At 42.2% G+C, this 7524-nt stretch overlaps 1 long non-coding RNA gene across 1 annotated transcript; it reads left to right on the plus strand.

Annotated features, from left to right (window-relative positions):
• Positions 1 to 2314: 2314 nt before the first annotated feature.
• LOC127928228 (uncharacterized) lies at positions 2315 to 6018 on the plus strand. Its single transcript, XR_008131016.1, has 3 exons — positions 2315 to 2425; positions 2665 to 3406; positions 5964 to 6018. It is a non-coding gene; the product is annotated as an uncharacterized LOC127928228 (long non-coding RNA).
• Positions 6019 to 7524: the final 1506 nt, after the last annotated feature.

The following is a 7524-nucleotide window of genomic DNA, read 5'->3' on the forward strand; positions in this document are numbered from 1 at the left end:
CAACACTACAACACAAAACAACACCACAACACAACACCACAAAACAACACCACAACACAACACCACAACACAAAACAACACCACAACACAAAACAACACCACACCACAACACCACAAAACAACACCACAACACAACACCACAACACAAAACAACACCACAACACAAAACAACACCACACCACAACACCACAACACAAAACAACACCACAACACAACACAACAACACAAAACAACACCACAACACAACACAAAACAACACAAAACAACACCACAACACAACACAACAACACAAAACAACACCACAAAACAACACCACAACACAACACCACAACACACCAAAACAACACCACAACACAAAACAACACCACAACACAACACAACATATCACATCACACCACAACAAAACACACCACAACACAACACACCACAACAAAACATATCACACCACACAATACAATACAAATCATGTTGATGTCTCAGAAAATGATCTGCCAGCTGTTGGTAGAGGGGTCAATAACAACACCAGAAAACATTTAAGAAATATTGATAATACTGATAATTTCAAAAGCAGGACAACAAGCATCTTGGCTTTTTTTGAAGTAGGGAAGAAGGAGGAGGAGGTTGAAGACACCATAATTAGTCATTTCCAGGTTATTGATTTGACCACACAATGCAGCCAACTGATTATGGAAGAGAGAACAGTGTTTGGAGAGGACCAGGAGGATTTTCATAAGTGATGCACGGACGGGAATCCTTGGGGAATTACACTGTGATTGTGACTGTTTATGTCATCGTAATCTGTCATCATCTTCTGCTCTCTCTCTCTCCCCTACTCTCTATTCCTCTCTCTCTCCTTCTTTCTCTCTATTCCCCCCTCTCGCTCTCTCTCTCTCTCTCTCCCCCCTACTCTCTATTCCTCTTTCTCTCTCTCTCTCTCTCTCTCTCTCTCTCTCTCTCTCTCTCTCTCTCCCTACTCTCTATTCCTCTCTCTCTCCTTCTTTCTCTCCCTCTTTCTCTCCTTCTCTCTCTCTCTCTCTCTCTCTCTCTCTCTCTCTCTCTCTCTCTCTCCCCTACTCTCTATTCCTTCTCTCTCTCCTTCTTTCTCTCTCTATATCTCTTTCTCTCTCTCTCTCTCTCTCTCTCTCTCTCTCTCTCTCTCTCTCTCTCTCTCTCTCTCTCTCTCTCTCTCTCTCTCTCTCTGTCTCTCTCTCCCTCCCTCTCTCTCCCTCTCCCTCTCTCTCCCAGTATGTAAAGACACTAAATAAGAATATAAACCATTATTTCAAAATGATAGTTTTAACCATGGTTTGAGACTATACCTGGTTCAACATCTAATACTATGCCACCATCTTGTGGCCTTGTCAGTAACAACACACTGTGATCCCTGTTGCTGTGATGTTTGAGTGATCTCTCTGTGCGTTTTTAAAGGATTTAAAAGCTGGATAGATCAGTAGTAATAGGCTACTATGTCTACATGTACGAATTGACCAGAATATCTACAATATTGTAAAATCGTGTCATTGTAAATTTACCATGGAAATGAGGCATTAGTTTAGAAATAACAAAATTACATTCATCACCTCTGTTGTCTTGGTGTGATCTAACCTCGTTGTTTCATAGATCTGTGATTATCATTGAAAACAAATCTAAGAAGCAGTAGATCTCTTCTATGTGTGCTATTTCTATGCTTCCCCATTCTTAAATATCCCGTTTTTGAGTCTTTTACTTTCGGGTTTTGTACACCAGATTCAAACAGCTGAACATTCAATTTTTCGGGTTATGGAAAATATATTTCACAGCAGTTTAGATGGTACAATGATTCTCTACACAAATGGCTGCTTATTTTGTCACATAAACTGAAATTAGGCCAACTGTTTGAATTTTAACAATCAGGAAATGGTCGGGGCTGTTTCTGCATATTGCACCTTTGAGAGCCATGCACACTGTGAAATGTTCTGCATCTCTGTTGTCATGCAACACAACATATAGTCCACCAAAACAAACATGTTTTTCTTCTACTTTCAAGATCCAACACAGGACCTCCAATTGGTCCCTTGATATCTAATTAAAACGAAATTACTTTTCAAACTTTAAAGGCCCAGTGCTGTGTGTTAGATATATTTCCACTCTAGGTGGTTGGAATAATACTGTGAAATAGTGAAAATAATGCAAATGCGCTTTAATTGTGAGAGCTGTTCGGAAAGACATCTCCTGGTGACCGTACTCATGTGGTTAATTAGTTAATCGACCAATAAGAAAGAGAGTTCCAAACCTCTCAGCCAATAACAGCTCGTTTTCAGTTTTCCCCTCCCCATTCAGACTACTCCCAGACAGTCCTAGCAACATTCTTGCATGAGAAAATGCTATTTGCGAATAATACGTTTCTTTCTTTTTCTTTTTACAATTTTAATTTAAAACACTTGCGGTAAGATACTTCATTGTTAACCAGAAATGATTTGATATTGAGATAAAAACGTCTGCATTGGGCCTTTAAAGGTTCCATAGATTTTTCTGTTGTACAGAGTTATACGTGTGTTTACGGCTTGTTCCCCATTCACAACGTTTATATTCCATTCCCTTCTTTTTAGTTGAGTTATTAACCCACCTGTTGCTTGTGGGGGGTATAGTTAGTGACAAGCGGTGTGACTGTGTGTGTTTCTATAGAAACGGCTCCAACACCTGCCCTCCGGTGACACCTTGGCGCTGAGCCGTAGGAAAACGGTATGATTACACACGAGACTTCTACCGTCACCTGGGCATAACGGGGCACGCAACCTGACTCTCTGCATGTGCCCTTTTATGAAGTTGTTCCCGTTACATTCAGAAACATTTTTTTACCAGGAAGTATTTACCTGGATAGCATGCACGCTGGAAGAACTAAGCTAACTTCAAAGTAGCATAACTTTCGTTCAGGTTGGACTATTTTATGCGAAGTTCAAGATGCTCATTTGAAAATGTGGACTGAATGGAGCTAAAATATCCGGTAATGGCGTATCGATAATGACGACCGTCCTATCCTGTAACAGAAGTGGTCAACTACGTTGAAATTGGATGCATTTGTATTTGTGTGGGGAAATGATCTAGCACAGCCTTCTTTCTATACTTTCACCCCGATCGTCATGAACTCTGAAAAGCCCCGTTTTCTATCGCAACCTGTCGTGAAGAACATTTTCGTGTATCGAAATGGAGATCCGTTTTACGAGGCTCGCCGGTTAGTGGTAAACCAAAAGAGAGTGTCCAATTTTGATACTTTTCTTCGAGATGTGACCGGGGGTGTTCAGGCTCCGTTTGGAGCGGTTCGGAACATCTACACCCCTCGAATGGGCCATCGGGTGGCCTGCCTGGACCATCTACAGAGCGGGGAACAATATGTCGCTGCCGGGAGAGAGAAATTCAAGAAATTGGAGTAAGATAATTGTGTGTGTGTGTGTGTGTGTGTAATAATTGTCTGTTGTATTATTTAATGTAGATTATTGAAAGATTCATTGATGTTCATTGTATACTGAATGACAGACTCACTGTCTGTGATGTTCATTGATACTGTCTGTGATGTTCATTGATACTGTCTGTGATGTTCATTGATACTGTCTGTGATGTTCATTGATACTGTCTGTGATGTTCATTGTATACTGAATGACAGACTCACTGTCTGTGATGTTCACATTTCAAGGTCGAGTTGACCTCACCCTACTGATGTTCCAATAACTATAAAAGAGTGAAAACCCTCATTTGAACTGTTACAATTGGACAGTGTTCCCTAATCATGTAGGCCACTGTGCCCACTTTCATTCTTTATCTGTAAAGCAGCTTTTTATTAAAGGGTTTGTAGAGATGGCATTTGGCCCACACTCCTTATAGAATCTATTCTTAGTAGTTGTATCCTCATATTTTATCACTGAAAGGTTTTTTTCATGATAATTGTCTCTCCGTTGTAAATTGCAGTCACTTTGATAGGAGCTTTGTAGAGATGACACTGTGACATAGAGATGACACTGAGACATAGAGTTGACACTGTGACATAGAGATGACATTGAGACATAGCGACAGAGATGACACTGTGACATAGAGATGACACTGTGACATAGAGATGACACTGTGACATAGAGATGACACTGTGACATAGAGATGACATTGAGACATAGAGACAGAGATGACATTGTGACAGAGATGATACTGTGACATAGAGATGACATTGTGACATAGAAACATAGAGATGACATTGTGACATAGAAATGACACTGTGACATAGAGATGACATTGTGACATAGAGATGACACTGTGACATAGAGATGACATTGTGACATAGAGACATAGAGATGACATTGTGACATAGAGACATAGAGATGACATTGTGACATAGAGATGACATTGTGACATTTGGACCACACTCCTCCTAGACACATTATATGGCCTCCCGAGTGGCACAGCGGTCTAAGGCACTTGCATCTCAGTGCTAGAGGCGTCACAACAGACCCTGGTTCGATCCTTGGCTGTATCACAACCGGCCATGATCGGAAGGAGTCCCCGGACGACGCTGGGCTCACAGTTGGCCCAGAGTCGTCCGGGTTAAGGGAGGGTTTGGGCCGGGTTAGGGCCGTCATTGTAAAATAAGAATTTGTTATGAACTGACTTGCCTAGTTAAATAAAGGTTAAATAAATAAAAAAACATCCTGTAAAATGTCTGACCAATTAAACCACAGATAATTGCAGTTGTGTATATAACTTTGTCCTTACATTGTAATTGCAGTTGCCTGTATAACTTTGTCCCTCCATTGTAATTGCAGTTGCCTGTATAACTTTGTCCCTCCATTGTAATTGCAGTTGTGTATAACTTTGACATAGAGATGACACTGTGACATAGAGACAGTTGTGTGTATAACTTTGTCCCTCCATTGTAATTGCAGTTGCCTGTATATAACTTTGTCCCTCCATTGTAATTGCAGTTGTGTGTTTTACTTTGTCCCTCCATTGTAATTGCAGTTGTGTATAACTTTGACATAGAGATGATGACACTGTGACATAGAGATGACACTGTGACATAGAGACAGTTGTGTGTATAACTTTGTCCCTCCATTGTAATTGCAGTTGCCTGTATATAACTTTGTCCCTCCATTGTAATTGCAGTTGCCTGTATAACTTTGTCCATCCATTGTAATTGCAGTTGTGTATATAACTTTGTCCCTCCATTGTAATTGCAGTTGTGTATATAACTTTGTCCCTCCATTGTAATTGCAGTTGCCTGTATAACTTTGTCCATCCATTGTAATTGCAGTTGTGTATATAACTTTGTCCCTCCATTGTAATTGCAGTTGTGTATATAACTTTGTCCCTCCATTGTAATTGCAGTTGCCTGTATAACTTTGTCCCTCCATTGTAATTGTAGTTGTGTATAACTTTGACATAGAGATGACACTGTGACATAGAGACAGTTGTGTATATAACTTTGCCCCTCCATTGTAATTGCAGTTGCCTGTATAACTTTGTCCCTCCATTGTAATTGCAGTTGTGTATAACTTTGACATAGAGATGACACTGTGACATAGAGACAGTTGTGTATATAACTTTGTCCCTCCATTGTAATTGCAGTTGCCTGTATAACTTTGTCCCTCCATTGTAATTGCAGTTGCCTGTATAACTTTGTCCCTCCATTGTACATAGAGATGACACTGTGACATAGTCCCTCCAGACAGTTGTGTATATAACTTTGTCCCTCCATTGTAATTGCAGTTGCCTGTATAACTTTGTCCCTCCATTGTAATTGCAGTTGTGTATAACTTTGTCCCTCCATAGTATATAACTTTGCCCTCCATTGTAATTGATGACACTTTGTCCCTCCATAGAGACAGTTGCCTGTATATAACTTTGTCCCTCCATTGTAATTGCAGTTGCCTGTATATAACTTTGTCCCTCCATTGTAATTGCAGTTGCCTGTATATAACTTTGTCCCTCCATTGTAATTGCAGTTATTCACAGATAGGATCCAAAAAGAAGAGGATGCTCCTTACTTCTTCAGGACAGGTGAGATGACTTGTTGCACTATCCACCATTCACACCACTTTACCAAGAGAAACTCACTAGACCTTGTCTCCTACTGGTCCTTTACCAAGAGAAACTCACTAGACCTTGTCTCCTACTGGTCCTTTACCAAGAGAAACTCACTAGACCTTGTCTCCTACTGGTCCTTTACCAAGAGAAACTCACTAGACCTTGTCTCCTACTGGTCCTTTACCAAGAGAAACTCACTAGACCTTGTCTCCTACTGGTCCTTTACCAAGAGAAACTCACTAGACCTTGTCTCCTACTGGTCCTTTACCAAGAGAAACTCACTAGACCTTGTCTCCTACTGGTCCTTTACCAAGAGAAACTCACTAGACCTTGTCTTCTACTGGTACTTTACCAAGAGAAACTCACTAGACCTTGTCTCCTACTGGTCCTTTACCAAGAGAAACTCACTAGACCTTGTCTCCTACTGGTCCTTTACCAAGAGAAACTCACTAGACCTTGTCTCCTACTGGTCCTTTACCAAGAGAAACTCACTAGACCTTGTCTCCTACTGGTCCTTTACCAAGAGAAACTCACTAGACCTTGTCTCCTACTGGTCCTTTACCAAGAGAAACTCACTAGACCTTGTCTCCTACTGGTCCTTTACCAAGAGAAACTCACTAGACCTTGTCTCCTACTGGTCCTGGCTTGCTGGCCATGCTGTACTGTCAATTAGACTGCAACTGTTTTGAATGATTGATGACATTTGGCCTTCAAAAGGGAAACATGTTTTTAATTGTTCATCATTCACTCACAAGATGTCCTGGTCTCTGGGTGCCTGTTTGAGAAGCTCTGGCCTCTAGGTGCCTGTTTGAGAAGCCCTGGTCTCTGGGTGCCTGTTTGAGAAGCCCTGGTCTCTGGGTGCCTGTTTGAGAAGCCCTGGTCTCTGGGTACCTGTTTGAGAAGCCCTGGTCTCTGGGTGCCTGTTTGAGAAGTCCTGGTCTCTGGGTGCCTGTTTGAGAAGCTCTGGCCTCTAGGTGCCTGTTTGAGAAGCTCTGGTCTCTGGGTGCCTGTTTGAGAAGCCCTGGTCTCTGGTCTCTGGGTACCTGTTTGAGAAGCCCTGGTCTCTAGGTACCTGTTTGAGAAGCTCTGGCCTCTAGGTGCCTGTTTGAGAAGCCCTGGTCTCTGGGTGCCTGTTTGAGAAGTCCTGGTCTCTGGGTGCCTGTTTGAGAAGCCCTGGTCTCTAGGTGCCTGTTTGAGAAGCCCTGGTCTCTGGGTGCCTGTTTGAGAAGCCCTGGTCTCTGGGTACCTGTTTGAGAAGCCCTGATCTCTGGGTGCCTGTTTGAGAAGCCCTGATCTCTGGGTGCCTGTTTGAGAAGCCCTGGTCTCTGGGTGCCTGTTTGAGAAGCTCTGGCCTCTAGGTGCCTGTTTGAGAAGCCCTGGTCTCTGGGTGCCTGTTTGAGAAGCCCTGGTCTCTGGGTACCTGTTTGAGAAGCCCTGGTCTCTGGGTGCCTGTTTGAGAAGCCCTGGTCTCTGGGTGCC

Source organism: Oncorhynchus keta, unplaced genomic scaffold (assembly GCF_023373465.1).
Source record: "Oncorhynchus keta strain PuntledgeMale-10-30-2019 unplaced genomic scaffold, Oket_V2 Un_scaffold_23910_pilon_pilon, whole genome shotgun sequence".
NCBI classification, from domain to species: Eukaryota; Metazoa; Chordata; class Actinopteri; order Salmoniformes; family Salmonidae; genus Oncorhynchus; species Oncorhynchus keta.